The sequence below is a fragment of the Anas acuta genome, chromosome 3, assembly GCF_963932015.1.
Source record: "Anas acuta chromosome 3, bAnaAcu1.1, whole genome shotgun sequence".
In the NCBI taxonomy this organism is placed as follows: Eukaryota; Metazoa; Chordata; class Aves; order Anseriformes; family Anatidae; genus Anas; species Anas acuta.
In genome coordinates, this window is record NC_088981.1 from 96,190,015 (window position 1) to 96,210,838 (window position 20,824).

Below are 20,824 nucleotides of genomic sequence, written 5' to 3' on the forward strand. Positions count from 1 at the left end.
ACACTCCTTATGAATAAATTCTGTGTGTAATTAAATGCTTTAATGAAGGTTCTTCTACCCTTCTAACCTTATGTCCTCTACCTAGATACTTAAATTTTATTATTTTGGAATATGTCTTTTAAAAATAATTAACATTTTAAGACTCAGTAGAGGAGTATGGGGGAGTATAACTTTTTAAATTTATATTGTGAACTTTCTGGGACAGGGCAAGTTCTACACCTTTCCTTTCTCCCTTTTGCTCATTTTCCATTGCAGTGGTCTGGAGAGAGGAGACCCTTAATATTATGTTTTCATCTCTGGCTTCTGCAGCAGTTGCTATGGTTACAAACTATCAGACCAGACTTCCATTTCTACACACATGTTCATTGTGCTTTGCAAAATGGAATTGAGTAATACCACATATTCTCTTTCTTCCCATTTACCACCCCCCACCCACATCCTCTCTTCCTTCAGGATTCTACCATTTATAAACTGTTAAGGAGTTTTGTTTAATTAAGGATATTAAACAATTTCCAGTGTTAGGATAACTACAATAACATTTTTGTCAAGTCTAAAGATCGGAATTTGTAGCTGCAAATATATGCACATAATTATGTAAGAAAAGTAGTCCTCTAGAGTTTTAAAGAACTACTCACAAAACAAGTTACCTGTGAACGTTTGTCCTATTTGTCACTTATATTGTAACTTCCTTTCAGTTAAGATCATGGAAAGAGGATTCTAACAGAATATTCAGGGCAATATTTAATGTAGAAAAAATAAGCTATAATAAATTAATTGATTTGGTAGCCATATATGTTTATAGGATATACCTACATCAACAGACTGGGTTACAGCATTACAAATCAATTTACCCTTTAAAAATACATTTGCTCATATGAAAAAAAAAAAAAGCACAGGCAAAATACACAGCCTATTTTGAGTATCTTTTGCTTCAGCTAACAAAATCTATGTTTGATGTAATCAAATACTTGAAACTGCAACACTTGAAAAAACTGGAACATGTTTCTGAAATGTATCACTATTTTTTAGGATCATGTTAGGGATAAAATACTATTTGCACACTAGTGGTTAAAGTTCAAAAATATTGTGCAAGTTTATTTATGGTCAGTGCAAAATTTTAAATAGCTTCTTTCCTGAAGTGCTTTCATTGTTCATAATTTTGATTGGAATTTGGCAGTTAATGTCTTGTCAATACTGTCGAGCTGGGCAAATTTTTTAATAAATCATTGGAATCTCATCTGCTTATACCATGGTTTACTTTGACGTTAATTTATAATTTTTACTTCTTAGGATTTTATTTTTCCTAGTGCTGCTTCCCATCTAATTGGGACAGCAGCTTCATGGTTTATTGTTAATGACCTGTTACCAGTTCTGATTGGCTTCTAAATCCTAAAAAAGGAAAAGTGAATAATTTTTTAAAGCATTTTAAAGAGCAGGATATAGTTGTTTTGACACAACTGGTGTCCCTTTCTTTTAGAGGGACCTTATGAGCAATTCTACAACTTTTCAGTCTTCTAACCTGGCATCAAAATAACCTTCTTCCTCACCAAAAAAACTGTCATATGTAGACTATACTAGCAATTACATATTCCATTCTCCCAGAGTGAACACTTCCATCCTCTAAAAAGCAAATAAAAAATATATATTGATTTCTTGTACTTATCTATAATTGTTCTTTCCTCTGATATAATTCTGAGCTTTGGGTCTGACAGTCATCATACAGTAAAGTAAGACTTTTTTTTTTTTTTTTTTTTTTCCTCCAAGTTGCTCTGGAAACTCTCTTAGTGATTTTTTCTATTAACATCATAAATACAGAAACTTGCTCTTCACCTCAATGTCATTCAAACCCATGCCATAACAGGCAATCAGTTTTGGTTATCAGATTTATCAATCATTGTGTGATTGATTTGATAAAGCCTGCTGTTACCAAAAAGATGAGGTCATATTCAAAAAGAGAACTTTAACAAAACTCACCAGACAAAACTTTCTAATGATTAAATTTTACTAATGTTCCTCAAGGTGGAGATGTTCTCAACTTCTTGTTGGTTTTTGATTTTGATTTGTTTTTAGAAAATCTTGGTGTGTGTGTTCTGTAACAGAAAGCATGGAAGAGACAACAATTTCAGTCACAACTAGATCAGCTGTGAGACAAAAAGACATGGATCCGTCCATATGCACTGTTAATGTTATTCTATATACATATAGTCAAGACTGTGATATTTATGCATGGCAGTGTATATCTTCTGCACATTTTTATGAATAGAAAAAATCACCAGATGTTCAGGGTCATGATTAGTGGTAGCTTCTGATGAATGAATTGTAAAATCCTATAGATAGAACTAGGCTTCTTAAAAGCTTGCTTTTAATTTTGTCCCCCCCCCCCTCCCTTTAATATGAGTTCTGGCTGCTCAATGATCTGATATATGTTTAACCGTTGACTGAAAGTTCAATTTGGGCACCAAGATTGCCTGATCTGTGACAATTTAGGAACATATCTGAAAACAAGAATTTGACAAGTCCACTTATATTGCTTTGGGGAACAAAAAGTGTCATTTTTGATGGCAAAAAGTCTTTGCTGTGCTGTGCAGAGCAGGAAAGAATTCTTATTCTATATACGTATAAGGTTCATGCCAACAAAAACTTAGACCCAGAATGTCTTATTTAAGGGGCTTCTAAGTAAGTTAGATGATATTTAAATATTGCAGTTATGATAATGTTTCATTCTAAGTAAGAGACTGAATATTGTGGTGTTTATAGATAAGGATATCCACATGCACCAGGCATAGGATTTGCTTGCTTAAACATAGGTATCTAGCATCATTTCAGATGCTTGACTTCCAGTGCTGTCTCCCAAAGAGCCAAAGAACATGTCTTCCACAGAGCCTTTCCAACTTTTCCATTTCATCTTGTCTTTTATGGCATTTCAGATGAGGTTTCTCATGGGTAAGCAGTTGAATCCCATCCTAATCAGGATTCTATAGATGTATCTTTTTTTCATAAAAAAAAGAACTCAACAGTAGAAGATGAGTAGAAGATTTCTGGCAGTCGTTATGGAAACAAAGTTCCTTGTAAATAAGGTAAGTAATGTCTATTAAACAGAATGAAAAGTCTAAAATTTCATTTTTTAGCAAACTAATAATTGGCCTGATCCATGCACCATATATAGTGAGAGTTGCTCAATACAAAGTAGTGAACCTCTAATATCAGCAGATTTCTTCAGATTTCCATTTGTATAAATTAAATTTTACTTTCAAAATACATGAAATCCCATTGATTTCAATGTGAGTAATATTGCTTCTTTGAGGAGCTGAAGAAATGAATAAAGCTAAAGGTAAGACAGAATTGCAAGGCACAGACTTCTGGACGGTGTTGCTTCTCTGTATAGAAAAATAACAGTAGAAAAATCAGAATGATATTTTGCAGGTTTAATAAACTTTTATCTCTGTAAAACTTGAAAATGTATGAATTTTTGCCTGTAGTTCATGCATTTTATGTATCATTGCATAATTTCCACAAAACCAAGATAATGGTGTAATAGGTCAGTAACTTTATGTTAGTAACAGGAACGCAGTTGTGCCTGAATTCACCCGGACAGTTTTCATCACCGAGGTATATAACTTTCAGTCTTTCAGTACTCAGTGAAGACAGACACCAATGATTCAAATACTAAACACCTTGAATTATAAGGTTGAGTTGTCTTCTGAAGAACCTGTTTTCCTTATTATTAATCATGTAGATATCTAAGAATGGGCGGGTATCTCAAGTGATTATCTAAAATCAGGTCAAATTACTCCTGTATATTTTACTACGTTTCACTCCAGATAAGAAAATAGAGTTTTAGTACAATAAGCAAGAGTCCTCCTTCTGTTGCTGCAGTCTGTGCAAGAAGTGGTTCTTAGATACTTCTGAGCACAAACTGCAACATCATCATATGAAGTGACATACCCAGGCATATATTTAAAAGACCTGCTGACTTCCATGCCAACCCCCTGCAGTCAGATCTGCTTAGATCTGACTGGTAGCTATTTATTTTTTACTCAGATCTGGGTAGCTATTTATTTTTTCTTGGCTGGAATACAATCAGGACAGTGCTTTTTATCTTCACAATTTATTTTTTTGTGTGACCAGCCTGACTATTCTGACATTAGAGCTGTTGCCAACTTCCATGCAGGGGATAATCCTCCTCCTTAATTGGAACTGCTCAGTGTAACCAGCAGAGTAAGAAACCTCTGTTTCTGCAAGATGACCTGCTGGCTGACGAGGCATTTCAGGCAACCACAGGGGGCTGGGATCTTGCCTGTCTACCCAATGGAGAGAGAGTCTACTGAAGACCTTTGGAAGAAAAATTTGTCCCTTCAGACTTTCAGGTCTCATATATAATGGTGCAGAAATAATATATTTTTACGTAAAAGAAAAAGTTTTTTTTTTTTTAATTAACTTTGGCACAACAATTTTCCAGTAGTGAGTAGAACAGTTATTAGGTTGCTCATTTCATATTTACATAGCCAGGCTTGAGTTTACAATGCCCCCACTAAAAATAAAAACAGAAGAAAACTATTGTTTTTTGATCAAAAAGAAAAGGAAAGAAATAAAAGGAAAGAAATAGAACTGTTGTTAAGTATGAAGGAGTTAAGTTATGTAAACATAGACACATGAACAGCAAGAATCAGACACATAACTGGTAAGAATATAAATCAATATTCATTAAAGCCATTTTCTAATCTAAAGAAGACATCTCTTTCTCTCTCTCTCATTTGTGTTGTATGTTTATATATGTGTACAATTACATGCATGTGTGTGTAGCTGAGAATCAGAAGCAGTGTTCTGCAAAAGGAAAGATGTGCATAATGAGCTCATTAGTAATAATCTCGTTAGTTAAAACTCTCCTTTCCCATCCTGTTGTCCTTGACCTGCATAAATTATTCAGGCTTCAAACAGCTTTCCTTGCTTCTTTGCTGAAAAGATGTGCCTGCTGCAGAGCTAGAGCTAAAGCACATGACCTTCAGAGGCTTTTTCATAACAGCATGAGTCTGTCACAGAGACTGCCAGAAAAAAAAAATAATAATAATAATTTTCAGTTTATATGGGAATATTGTAGGTTTCATTTTAATTTTTATTTTTTTCATAGCTGAAGTCAATCTGACCAATAAAGGAAATTTCTAAACAGAGTAGGAAATTCTGCAAGATGAAGTTTTTCAGTTTTACTGAAGACACTTAAGGATTTTGATTACCATTCTCTAGCTGAAGTTTTCTGTGGTCTGAATGTAGTCTTCAAAAATCTTTCTTAGGTCTTTTTTAGTAAAAATTCTTAAAATTTCATAAATGTTGTCTTAGATTTCTTATAATTCTTTTTAGTAACACAAATGAAATGAACATATAGTAATTGTTGGAGACAAAATAAAATTTTAAACCTGTCTGAATGTTAAAGCTAAACAGAAATATCTGTATTTGATGATATTTCTGCACCTTGTATTTATTACAAAGTACTCTGGGATTTTACCCAGGCAGGCATCTTGCATGTGCACTTTTCTCAAGAATACAATAATCTTTAGAGAATCACGGAATCATACTTAATCACAATGTCATGGGTTGAAAAGACTTAAAGACCGTGTAGTTCCAACCCCCCACCATGGGCAGGGGCACATTCCAATAGACCAGGTTGCTCAAAGCCCCATCCGATATGACATTGAATACTTCCAGGGACTGGGACATCCACAACTTCTCTGAGTAAACTGTTCAAGTACCTCTCCACCCTCCGAGTGAAAAATTTCTACCTAATATTTAATTTAAAACAACCATCAGTCATTTTAAAACCATTATCCCTTGTTCTATCACTAAATGCCCATGTAAAAATTCTTTCTCTATCTTTCTTATTAGTTCACTTTAAGTATTGAAAGAGTTCTATATGGTGTCCCTGAAGCCTTCTCTTCTCCAGGGTGTATGACCTGATGCTAAATTATATTGCTTACCAGTGGGATCCAATATCACGTATTTGCATTAGACTCCAGTACATCTGGTATTAAACATTGGTGTTATTACCTGTACAAGTGCAAATTGAAAAAGACTTCCTTTACCCCAAACAATTCTCAGTCCTCTTATCTACTCTGACATAAGAACCTGATACTAGAGATCTATGCACGTAGCTTAGGATCTGGTACAATCAGAATGTAAAACTGTCAAACTGATGGACATATCAAATGGCTGAAGTGTGTATAAAGCATGTAATCTGGGTTTCTGCCAAAATTTACTATTTTTACCATTCAATCAGTAACTAAATGACCATTTCATCCACAAAGAAAAAAAAATGATGATGGTTTGCAATTCTCATGTACTCACATTGGCCTGCTATTATTGAAGGTTTATGGATTTCTTCAGATGCGAAGCTGAATTTGTCTCGAATTCCTGTTTATTGGAATATAGAAATGGAAGGGGCCATCTGAAACCAGTGCAACTCTTGTAACTGCAGACATTCATGGAATGAGCGTCCTGCTCAAAAAGGCTTTCTGAATGTATGCTGCTTACAGCAGTATGAAGAAAAATGTTTTCCAGACCTTTTCACCAATTTTAAGAAAGCTTAAAACATATAGTGTGTCAAAGGAAAATAGGAGACATCAAAAGTCCATCCAGCATCTTAAACCACTGTAGGAATCTGTTAAACTAAACTCACACTTTTATTATTAAATAGACTATACTAAGAAGAAAGAAAAGGAAAGACAGAAAAGACAACACCAAGAACCACTACAACACTAACTTTCTGCCCAGTATAAACCCTCTGATAGCACCCTGACATTTTCTTTGAAGAAGTGGTTCTTTTAAGCTCCAAATCTGTCACTCAGCTTAAACCTTGAACAAAAAGATACTAATTAGATACTTGTGAAATTGTATTTGTACTAATCTTAAGAATACCTCTTCTTTTTTTCCTTTCAAACTGTAACAATCTTCCAACCTTCAAATGAAATCTTCTTCATGTCCTGCTTACAGAATGACAGGCTTAGTATGAAAATTATCCTCTCTAGTCTCTAGAAAGGTCTTTGGTCTTTAGCAGCATCTATGAAAACAAAAAATGCCTATACTGAATGTGTAAATATCAGTCCACTTCACTTTAACTCTTGTGAAATATGCCAACATACAAATCTCTACTCAAAGCAGACTGAATGAGATCAGATTAACATTCCAATTTTTGCTTGACATGCCTATTTATGTAAATCTCATTTTATACATGTCTGAGATATACATTTTCCTAATGTTCTGATCAAGATCTTCAGCATTTAGATCTAGATCTATGTCTAGATTTTGGGAAGTCTGAGCAATAGATCTAAACCAAATATTTAGGCATCATATGTTTAGTTTAAGATAGAATTTCAGATGATATGTATTATTTCACTCAAATTGATCATCTCTTCTGTCATCTGAACCTATCTTTTAAGATAGATAAACATATTCTGAATTTTGAACTTCAGACATGGAATCACAGAAAAAAATATATAGGTTGGGAAGTATCTCTGGATGTCTAAAGCAGGTTAACTTTTATGATGTATTAGGTTCCTCAAGACTTCATATAAAATTTTTGAAAATCTCCAGGGACAGAGATTTTGTGAAACTTGCTCTAATATCTGATATTCTCAATAAGACTTTTTGTCTTATATCTGGATGAAATGCCTCTTGCTTCACCTGTGACCAAACAAGGATGTTATATTAGACTGAGCTGATAATGTTATTAAAGGTAAAGTTAATGACATCCACTGCTTTCCCCTTGTAGAAGGCTAATAAATTGGTCAGGCTTAAATTTCCATCATTATTTCCATATTCCTTGTCTCCAAAGATATGCTTGTTCTTCATGTGATGGGAAATGGCTTTCAGTGACATTTGTTCCATAATCACCTAATGGACTGAGATAAGACTGGACATCCTGCAGTTTCATCTTCCCTTCTTAAAGATGGGCTGATTGATTCCTCTTTTTGATTAGGCTGTCTGTAGCAGATGTCCACCACAACACCTTCCAGGGGTAACAATCCCAACCAGTACAGTGTGTCACCACCATTATAGCACTGACTAGAAGTTGCATACAGCCTCAAACATTACCTCCAGGTATCTGTACACTCATATTTTAACCACTCTCTGCATTAACTTTCTACTTCTTATTTTCATCTTCCAGCTGCTGGCACTCCATAGGTGCTACCTAACTAGGAAGACAGACAGAAACCCATTCTGCACATCTCCCCCTGCCTCCCTGCCCTATCCCTCAATATTTTGCTTGGCAAGCATTAACTTTGCGTTCTTGGCTTCAGGTTTATGAAACATTTGGTCTATTCTGCTTCCTATGCAGAGCTCCAAACTGCTCTTAATGGGACAGTCAAACAGATGTCTATTTTCCCACATTAGACAAAAGTCTAGAAATCTGGCATCATTCTGAAAAATTCCTGCATGGGATCCATTTGGGAAGGTTTCTCAGAGAACACCTGGACCAAACTGCATAATACTGTGGTACCAATCATCTTTAAAAGTTAGTTTGGAAGAAAAGGTGAGATCCCTGGGCCCAGTGTGTCAAGAGCACTGATCCTTTGCCAGAGGACTATCACATTTTCTCTTAGATTTAGGTATCTTACTCAATGGTGCATGAGAGCATCTCACAGCTCTACATATCAGGCCTCTACTAACCATAAAGAACAGGTCTCTGCTTAATAAGCAGATGACTACTAGGCAAAACTATTGTCAGAAGAATTGAGCAATTGTAGAGATAGACCTTCCCCGTTTAAATAAAGAAAAATCATGATCTTATAATTCATACTTTTCTAATGTAAGGTGTGCACAACACTAGACAATGTTGAACCAGTTGTCACAGTCCAGCTCCATGAAGAACTAGGTCTGATAGCAGTTTAACTTTCTGATACATTAGTGTGGTACCATATGAACTCTAATTAGCTGGGTCAATGGGGTATGTAAAAGAGCTATAGAGTTTCTAGTCCTAAAGCTTGCTGGTTCAGCTTTAAAATCTAGTTTGAGGTTCTATGCTGTGCTTTCCCCATAACTAAGCAAAAATGCTATGGATAGTTTTTTCCTTCTTTTAATTAATAAACATAGAAGCTTCTAACACTATAGGAATTTGCCAACAGGACTTCTGATTACAATGATTACAAGTATAAAAAAAAAAAAAAAAAAGCATTAAACGTATAAGTAATGTAAAAGGAATTAAAGAGTGAAGGAATTAAGAGTGAAACTGAAAGTTATTTCAGTAACCAAACCAGATGTGCTTAGTTCTTTATGCTGATCATCATGATGCAGCTATTTCAGCTGGGACACTTGAAATAGAGATGCCTTGTAGCAACTTCCAAATCCAGAGTGGCTACCTTAAGATGACATGATGTTTTGCATCCCTATAGCTAAAAATTACTGCAGTTACTCTACAAGCATTCTTTTTGTGTGACAGTACTTGTTTTCTGAAAGTACAGAACAAACGTTTGCTTTTAAAATTAATTACTCTTTGTAGGGTTAGCAGATCCTGCAGGTATATATAAAAGCATAAAAGCTATATATACATGTATGTGTAAGTATGTATGTATACAAGCAGGAAAACTGTGGAAACAGAGAAAAGTTTCCTTCAAAAACAGGAACACAAAAAGGTATCCAACATCTTTGAGAAAAATATACACTTTGCTGATATTTTCATATTTTCTTTAAACAAGCATTTTACATGTATGTTTACTGTTCTCTTCTTTTCCTGAATTACTTTCATTCAGTTTCAGTATGCTGCATCATGGTGTCTTAGGAAGTTGGCTTGATTTCTTCTTAATTCAGAGACATGGTGTGTGTTACTCTTTCTGTATACAGCCATACACTATAGAAACTAAGGACACACACACACACATATATATGTATATATGACATATACATACATATATATATATATATATATATATATATATATATATGTAATGTCAGTATTTCCAATCAATCACTTTGACAGGCCAATATCTTATGAACAGTCATTTTCAGTTTATCTTTTGAAGACATAGCAGATTGAATTCTGACTTGGGACATGGCAGTGGAAGTAGGAAGTGATTCAACTGAAGCCAGAAGAATATGAAAAATTCAAAACTACCTTTAGTGAAAAATGAACTAAGTCCATTGAATGTTATTGGGTTTGTATAGAGCTGTGTCTGAAATACATTAGAGACATTTCACTTAAAAGAAAGCTAAGCAAAACTACTGTGAAAATACCACGACTGCAATCTCTCAGTACATGCAGGTCTTGCTCACTGGGTGTTGTGAGATGTAAAAATTATAGGTTAAGGCCTCCAGAAGAAAGAGGAATCCATAAGATTATTTCTTTAACACCAGTCTTTTTCCTGTAGGTGGAACTACGAGCACAGAGGTTTTATTTGTTCCTATTAATGTTAAAGAAACAAAGATAGAAGGTACTATAGAAGCTTGTGAATTATTTCTTAAATCAGATGACAATTCATAAGCATAGGCCCTGTAAAACTAAGAGATTACTGAGATTAATTGCTTTAAAGGCTATATTGGACATAAATTTGTTTTAGATACAGCAGTTAAATAGCATATAACTGCACTGTAGTCTCTATACCTGAAAGTACTAGGTGAATATCAGTAAAATGGAATGAATCTCAATGAAAAAATCATTAAGATTAAAAGGTTGTGTAGTGCGCTTTTATTAATTTTCTAAATTATCCAAGAGTTCAGGTTGCTTTTTAATGACTATCTTACACAGCATATTGAAATGCAAGAATAGCCCATAAAGGATCAGAACAAAGGTTTTCTTGTGCAGTGCCATCCCTCAGAAAGCAGACAATATTCATAGAATCATAGAATCATTAAGCTTGGGAAATACATTCAAGATCACCTGGTCCAACCATCACCCCACTACCAACATCACCCACTAAACCATGTCCCTAAGCACCACATCCAACCTTTCTTTGAACACCCCCAGGGATGGTGACTCCACCACTTCCCTGGGCAATCCCTTCCAATGCCTGACTGCTCTTTCTGAAAAGAAATGCCTCCTAATTTCCAACCTAAACCTCCCCTGGTGCAACTTGAGGCCATTCCCTCTAGTTCTATCACTAGTTACCTATGAGAAGAAGATGATGCTCAGCTCCCTACAATTTCCTTTCAGGTAGTTATAGAGATCCATAAGGTCTCTCCTGAGCCTTCTCTTCCCCATACTAAACAACCCCAGTTATCAAAACAACCCCATGAGCTTAAAATCAACCCCAGACACTCCTCATAAGACATGTGTTCTAGGCCCTTCACCAGCTTTGTAGCCCTTCTCTGGACATTCTCCAGGGCATTGATGTCCTTCTACTACTGAAGGACCCAAAGCTGAACACAGTTCTCAAGGTGAATATTGGGTGAGTGTGACAGTGAGGTGAACACTGAAAATATCTGTCCTGCCCTTTTCATCTTTTCCAGTTTGTTCTGTTTTCTTCCTTCCAGCCACACTTGTACCAGTGTGAATAGAATCTCAGAACTGAAGAATCATTTACATTGGAAAAGACCCTGAAGATCATCAAGTCCAGCTATCAACCTAACTCTATTCACAGAGCTGCACAATAAAATACAACAGGGACTTGTCATGAAAATTTCTGTGTTTAAAACTCACACACTCATGAGATTATTTAAAGTTATTTCAATCCCATAGTTGAGTTAATATTCAAGGGCAGCACTAAATTTATTTTTGGCATCTTAAATTGAGAGGAAATAAAAACTAGCTCCAGCAAGACAGAAATATGAACCAACAGACAATTTAATTGTGTATTCTATTCATCAAGACACTAAGGGGGTAGGAATTCCCATAGTGTTACTTAAACTGCAAGTAGGGAATCATTTTTTGAGAGAAGGTATGATAAATTTTGTTTCTGTGAAATCCTTGGCATTATACACTCTGTATTTTAAATGTAAGAACAATGGGAATTGACTGTAAGATAATTGATTTTCAGAGCATACTGTTAACATATTTTGAGTAACTGCATCCAAAATTAATTAACCCAGATCAGATTTACACCAGATTTCCTCAAGTTAGTTGATTAAGAATTAGAATGTAGCTGTCTGAGCAAATCCTCATCTAGGACATTACAGAACATTATGTATTTTTCATATTTCCTAAATTAAAATAATAAAAAAAAAATCTAAGTCATGAAATCATGAAAATACCTTTCCTGAATAACAGAAAGAATATATTAATTTAAGGTAGAATAAAAGGGATGGAAACCTCTGAATTCCAGTCCCTTCAGGGACATGCAGAGACAGATAGTGATCATTTTTCTTAATGCTTGTCAGCTCCAAAGATTTTAATAGACCTAGGTGAACTGTGAGACTAATCAATCTATTTCAACCATCTGCAGTGCAATTGATTTTGCCATTTTTATAATTGATAATTGTTTGCAGCCATGCTGATCTTTATTAATCTGCTTACGTCTCTAAATTATTCTGTGACAGTGGCATTCAGACACTTCAATTGGTGATGTTTTGGACACTTTATTTACTTTGAGACTAGTCACCTTTATCACATGACTTTGTATTCTTAGAACGTCTTGAAAACACTTTATCTGCTCACCATCAAGGAAAATGGAAACAGCTGTTCAGAGAGTAATTTTGGCTTTTTCTTTTTTTTTTTTCCCTCCCCTGGAGTACTTGTTGTTGTTGGTTTCTGTGTTCTTATTTGATTATAGCAATAGTTTTATTCATTATTGTTAGTTGTTGTTTTATTATTACATAGGATTTACTGCCATCTACTTTTATCAAAGTTAGCCTTGATTAGCTAAAAATCATCATTTACTTCTTATATTAAAAACTAAGATCACTGGTAGGAGAATCAAAAACATGGGCTGATACTTTGTGGGAACAAAAGCAGTGAAGGGGAAAAAAAAAAAAAAAAAAAAAAGCTTGTTTAAATACGTTGTTTTTAGAGCCAAAATATATGATTGTCGTACTGCTCTTAGCCTATAGGATACACTGAGACTGCTTTGATCCTACAAAGGAATTTCAAGATAATCCAAACAATTGTTAAGTCTTTCTGAAGAAACCTGTGAATGAAAAATAATTATTGATTCAAACCATAGCTAAGTGTGACATCCATTATACCTTTTATTCTGGAATTTTCTATGTTCCTCAAAAAGCAGTAGAATGCTTTGAAAATTTTAGTTAATTTCTGTTTGATACCTGTCTACAGGGAGATATGGTTATCATATAAACAAAAGATAAACTGTTTACTGATGAAGACAGGTGCGTAGGAGTAAGGGCAAAAGTACCTGAGAGTTTTATGTATTCAAATTATATATCAGAAAGCTGATTCTATTTTTATTTTTTCCCCCTAAGGATGTAAATATAAACATCTTTTATATCCCCCTAAATCAGATCTTATTTTAGAACAATTTTCTGTAAATATTTTAAGCAGCAGTGTGACATGCATAGGCTTCAAGTTTCAAACATAGAACTTCGTTCCTTAAAAGTCTGCCATTCTTTTCTCAGGTAAAGGGCCTAAACTTCATGCCCTTTGCTTTCAGAATGTTCATCAATCACAAGATGGTTTGCTATTTATAACCAATGTATTATTCTTTTATTCTTTTCAACAACTCAGTATTTGTCAGCAAAATATTAGTACCATTAAGCGGTGTTAATTACTAGTGAGGACAAGTCACATTGCAGATTTTTATTATTTTTTATTTTTATGTCAGCATATCTCACATTCAAACTAAGAAAAACAGAAATAGGTAGTTATTTTTACCAAAAAATATTTGCTTTCAAAAAGGAAATATTTCCCTGCCAACACTCAGTAGATATGCATACCCATTTAAAAACCACTTCATCAATCAGATACTGTAAATATAACACAATTAACATGAAAGAAAACCAATCCTGAAAATCCCTTTACTGGATTTAGTAGCTTTTCTCCACAAAAGAGCAAATCAATTTTCAATACAACTCAACAGCATATAGCATATTTTAAGTTCCTCCTGAACTAAAATTAAATTCACGTATCTATAAGTTCACTGGAATACAATCATATTTAGCGGCATCACAGAATAAAACACTAAACATTTACAAAATGTGATAATTCTGAGAAAGAAAAATGATTAATTTTCTATTTATTCTTAGATGTAGTTCAGAAATATTCAGTTCGTTAGAGAAAATTTACAATGTATATAATGGAAGCAACATACAATAATTATTTATCTTATTCTATTCTTCATGATACTAGTAGATAGCAGGTAGTTAAAACTTGTTTAATTAGAATAGAAAGATAGAGTAGACATTAGATGAAATTATGTTTTGGCCATAACAAGAAAAGAGAAAAGTATGTCAAGTAATGATACTGCATGAAAGAATTGTAGGGATTATTACCATAATCACAGACAAGTGAATACCTTTAAAGAGCAGCTACTTTTAAACATGTTGGATTATTTTTAATCAAGCACCACATCATTATTGACTTACCTCTGCTGTTGCTATAGTTGTGTAGCCTATAGTATTTTTATTTATTTATTTATTTTGCTTCATTCAATAGCTATTCATCAGAAGATTTTCATGTTCTCAACATCAGAGGACACTTCCTAAGATAGTTCCAACTGAGTGGATCATAAAACAAGTAATGGAGCAGACACTAGTCCACAAAATTCAAGGGCACTTACCAATATATTGATAACACAGCTGAATTTTTACATTTTTTTTCTGCCTTCTTTTCAGAATTTAAAGGCCCCGTACTTGAACACTTTAAGGACAGTTACTGACTGCCAACATTTTCAGTATCTGTCATTAGACCAAAAGTAATCTCAGTGCTTTCCAACATTATACTTACAATACTGTCCATGCAGCATGACAGATATATGTTAAGTGCAAAATAACTGTAAATTTACTTTTAACAATCTTCAGTTTTCTTCAATAATTCAATCTGTTAAATTAGGTGGCCACTTTAAATGTGACCTGAATGAGAACATATACTTCTTTTCTAATCAATTTGTAACTTATATCATCTACAGCTGTGACAAAATACTTTTGAGCTGCTACTTATAAAAGTCATTAAAGTGCTTACTATTGGAACAGGTAGAGGACAGAATAGACAGCCAAAGCTTGCAAGAGGTGTGAAGTGGGTTTTTCCTCTAATAGCTCAGTGAGTTTGGAATCAGAAGAGAGCTATTTCAGTTGCATACTTCGAGCTGTGCCAGGACGACGATGTTTCTTCCTTGTTTTCTGAGTAACCAGGAAGGAATCTTTGCCTTTTTTCTGTATTGTGATCCTTTATCATAGGTGGACAGAGAACAAATCGTGAAACTGAGATGACAGTATTAAAAAATAATAGCAGTGCATGTAATAACGGATGAAGGAGTAACTAGAGAAAGACAGAAGGTATTAAGACAACAGTGAAAATGTGAGGATAGAAGGGAGAATTAAACAAAGGACATAGACAGAGACTGCAAAGATGAGATACACTTTGAGGAAAGGACTTTTTGGAATACAAATTAATAATTAGAAGAAAAAGAACCATGTGGCAGAGAAAGAATGAAAATAAATAACTCAGCTTCAAAGGAAAAATATGAAGAGAGTGTTCTGAAAGACGGGCAAATAGAGTGTGGGAGAAGAGCTGCTGTTCTTGTTGCTTATTTGCCCAAAGTATATGGGAAATTACTTTCCTGAAACTCTCTCCTTCATACTGTTGGTCTGCTGCAAAGCTACTCTGAAAAATCCAATCTCAGTTGTTTTCACATTCTTGCCCTATCACTCTCATTACCCTCTCAGTAGGAGCAACAATGTAAAAAATAAGTGAAGTCATCAGCTACACAGCATTTTATATTGATCCACAACTATGTATGTCATGTGCAGTTTTTGCCAGGATAAAAAAAAAAATGGGAAAGAAGGTGGCTGCCTGTGGATACCATTGCTGAAATATGACATTCAAAAGAGAAAAAGATGTTCTACAGCTAATGACAACATGACCAAAGTTTAGTCAAAAAAATTTCAGTTCTTATGTCTCTCCAGTTTTATGTTTTCATTCTTTTCCATCTTTTTTTTTTTCATCACTACTGCAAGAGAAGCACACATGAAAATTAAATATATATATATAATGAATTATCACAACAGCATATTTTATACTTGACATTCAGACTGAGAGTAAAAGACAAAATAAATTAGTTGATGCAATTGAGTTTTGAGACAACAAAGGGTTTACTTTCCCACTATCATGGAAACAAGTTTTGGAAAAGAAATTTCTTTTGTTATTGAAATCTCTAGAATAATATTTTATTTTCAGAGAAAACTCAGACACACTTCTGTTGTTTGCTGTTTGCAGTGTAAAAGCAGATGTATTTGCAACACAACACATAGCCTAAACTGGATTTTTAAATCAAAGTAACTCAAAATTTTCACCGATGCCACTCAAAATTAATTGAACCATTTTCAACTTACACATATCACTGAAACAATGTTTAGTCTGTTTGCAGAATAAGTTTCTCCTGCATTTGCATGATGCCTTATTTTACAGACTCCTTATATGCAGTATTCAATACAACACTTTCAATACAAATTGAAATTATGTGAATAATTCCTACAAGATGGACAGACCTAAATTCTCCAAATCCTCAACAAATTTTAGGGTATTCTTGCTTACATGTTAAGAAGAATTAAGTTTAAGCAACCTCAGTAAAATGAAACATAATTTTAATGTATAACATTATTTACAAATGTGTATTATGCAATCTCCCAATGCATCTCTGTGATGTAATTTGACATAAACAGAAATGTTATCATTTCCAAAATCAAAATAAGGTGTGATTGTTTTGTTTTGTTTTGTTTTCTCCTGATAATCTTAATACTTTTTTTTTTATATCAAATATGTTGAGTAGATCTTTTGTGCTTTTTAGGAAATGTCACACATAGGAAATAGATGTCATAATTGGATTTAGGAGGAAAATTTTGGTACGTTGGCAGTTCTGCATGTTGTTAAGCCATCCTAATAACAGTTTTCAGCCATCCACAAATTTAGAAATAAAGTTTTCAAATTTCATTTAAATAATTTAAATGTAGAGAGGAAGTCATATATCAATTATTTATTTTGGCTGATCTCTGTGTTCTAATTAGAGACAGACTTGAGCTGTAAATTTTCAATTCAAATGCATTGTACCAAGTTTTTGACTTTCTGAAAGTAGAGTGTTGGTTTAGTTTTAGGGTCCTATTTGTCAATACCATATTGTTGAGCTATGCATAGAAATGTACAAAATGAATTTCTTAAAGTTCCATGAACTTATTAAATCAGTAAGATAATTTAAAATATGCAGTGACCAACTATTTACTATATTTACTAACCACAAGTATGAAATGTTAATCTTCCTTCCTCCCTTCCTCCTTCTCACACATGAGAACTCCATACCCACAATGGGTTTAATTTAATTTAATGAGAGGAGTAGCTAGCTGTACAGCCTGTGTACTGTGTAGTCAGTAGACATAATCTCACTGTTTGACTACAGGTTTTTTAATCACAGCTGAGTTTAAATTGTGGTGCAGTAGGTCATATCTTCAAAACATTAAAGTAAATATTTTCCTTTCTTTTTTTTTCTAATGTATTCAAAATGAAATCTGCATAACTGATTTTTAATTACATTTTAATTTTAATTTAATATATTAAGATATGTTTATAATACTACTGAATGCCATTTGTACTGAATGGGTGATATATAACTACAGGATATCTTTTAACATTCCTGAGATTTGCCATGAATTACTCAGCCAAAAATTTCCTTTCTAAAATTATTTTTATAGATTTGACTAATTTTTTAACATATATCATAAGAATCTCACACCTGAAATTGACTCTGTTTTTTCATGTCTTTTGAATCTTTCAGAGAGGTTTTATTTTTTTTTTCTATTTTATAAAATTGATACTTTTATTGGTACAAATTGAGAGTCAGATGCTTTAAATTTTACACAATTCATGTTGTGACTGTCCTACTTTAATCCAATTATTCAACAAAATTATTTCTAAACACATTAATGTGGATTTGGAAATGATGAAAGGTTTTAAAATTACAAGAGTTCCTAACTACAATATAAATAGACACCAGATTATTCTTTTACAATACTCAACTAAGGGTGCTTTTCCATACATTTGAAGTCCTTGTAGTTGGTCCTTAAATTACTCTTAACCTGCAGAATTTAGGAGATTATTTAAAAAGAAACAAACCCTAAATACCATTTTTTAAACCCAGAGCACGTGCCTTTGTGAAAATCAGTTTTACCAGACACTTCAAATGGAAGAGATATTATAGCTTCTTCTAAAACATAACTGCTTCAGAGATTGCATGGGTGCTCTTCTCACTACAGAAAAGCCATAGGGTCCTAAAAGAGAACACAGCTTGAGGTACTGCAACTAAACATTGTCAAAAACAATATTGTGTTTATGAGTCTTCTTCAGCAGCTCTGTAAACAAGAAACAACTATTGTGACTCACTGCAGTAACATCCTTCTGAAATTAAAAAAAAAAAAAAAAAGTGATAAAATAATCATGCTTTCTGACCTAAAACTATGCTTTCCTGTGCTCCTGATCACAGACATTAAGATCAAAATATAAAATGTATTAAATCTTATATGTACCATTTTTTTTCCTCAATATGAAATTGTGAACTAACAGGCCTAATATGAAAATAAATATATTTTGACACAGCCTGAAAAGAACTTGGGTGAATAATTCTCACAGTATAATACAAAGTCCATAAGAATATAAAGGTTGAGAAAGACACTGAGAAATTTATGAAGGAAGTTGAGAGAGTCAAAAGCAATAGACTACATGTAGCCCCCATCACTGGAAGTAGCTGATGTGCTGAATTCCAGAAGCTGAGACAAAATAGCAGAGGAAGGATGACTTTTTTTCTCATGCAGAAGATTGTGACCTAATTAGAAGGTTCTTAAATATACAGAAGCTCATGTATTAGCTGGATAAATTATTTTCTGTCCCAGGTACAATAAAGCTTTTATTAAAGTACATTAAATTATATATTATATCTACTTTAATTTAAAGTACACTAGAGCATCTGAAAATTGATTGTACGCTAATCTATATTTAGGACTCATCCTTTAATTTAGTAATATTTTACACAGCTAAACATACTAATGTGGATTAGTGGATTAAAATAATGTGAATATCATTAATTTATTTTATTTTATAGATCATAATGAATCATAGAATAGCTTGGGTTGGAAGGGACCTTAAAGATCATCTAACTCCAACTCTCCTGCCACAGACAGGGATGCCACCCACAAGATCATGTTGGCCAAAGCCCCATCCATCCTGGTCTTGAACATCTCCAGGGATGGGACATCCACAACTTCTCTGGGCATCCTGTTCCAGTGCCTCACCACCCTCAGAGTGAAGAATTTCCTCCTAATCTCTAATCTAGATCTCTCCTCTTTTAGTTTAAAACCAATTCCCCTTGTCCTGTCATTATCTGATTGAGCAAAAAGTCACTCTTTTTTTTTTTTTTTTTTTTTAACTCCCCATTAAGTACTGAAAAGTGACAATGAGGTCACCCTGGAGCCTTCTCTTCTCCAAGCTAAACAGCCCCAGCTCTCTCAGCTTTTCTTCATAGAAGAGGTGCTCCAGCCCCTTAATCATCTTCATGGTCCTCTGCTGGTCCTGTTCTAACAGATCAACATCCTTCAGATGACAGGATGTTGTTAACGACAGTTGTAAGATCATGATGAGATGACAAAAGCTTAAAGGGTTTTTAATGATCATTTACTTCCCATGACCTTATTATTTCTTCACACTCACAAGAGGTTAATGTGATGCTAGTTATATACAATTGGGGTTAACAGATCCAGCAGTTGTGTGCTGATATGTACTTTAGTCGACACAGTTTCCCTTTTAGCAAATCTCTTCTAACAAGTGGTAGTGTCAGTATAGAAAATTAAATAGCTGCTGAGATAGCAGGAACTACCAGTAAGTTATGCGTTAAAAAAAAATCTAATGACTGTATACTTGAGGCAATCTTTATCAGTAAGAATCAGTTAGAATTAGTTCATGTTAGGCTGTATAGTTAATTCTGAATGCTACAATACATAAAATGAAAATATGGGCATATGTGGAAAAAAAAAATCTGAAATTAAAATAAGCTTTCTTTCTAGTAGAGCTGAAGAAGCAAAGCCTATTTTGTTTACTAACAGAAGATATTTCATTAAAAGAAGTGAAAAGAGAAATAAAAGAACCGAATTTCACTTACAGTGTACAGGGGAATCAAAAGATCACTGTCTTATGAAGTAACAGTAGGCTCAAGTAAATGTGTACAGGTGTAGTTCCCATTCCTTTTTAGTTTTCTTTAGCTCATTTTTCTTTGGATGGTCAGATGTTCAGTTGTCTACCCAGACAACTATGTACTTTGAAAACATAGTATTATGTGCTTAGGATCAGAATAAGCTAATGAATTCAATTTCTGGGTTCCTCCATTGTTTCACATTACACCATTGCTTTGAGAATATGATACCTGAAAGAGATATCTGTGACCATAAAACAAAACTTAATATTTTATTTACTTATTGTACTTAATTAATTATTTTATAGTACTTATTGTTAAGAATGCCTAAGTGCTCCTATTTGTAACTTCAAGTTCAGAGAAGCTTTTACACTCTGGGAGAAATATAATGAAAAAATGTTATATTTTACCACGTTTTCCATTTAAACTACATAAAATAACTCCTGTATTGTGTGAAGAAATAAATACTAAAACTGCTGAAGCTAGCTTTGTTTTGAAAAGTTGAGGTAATGTTGCATTTTGAGAAAGCATCTTTACATTCATTTCAAATTACACTTTGATTTTTCTTT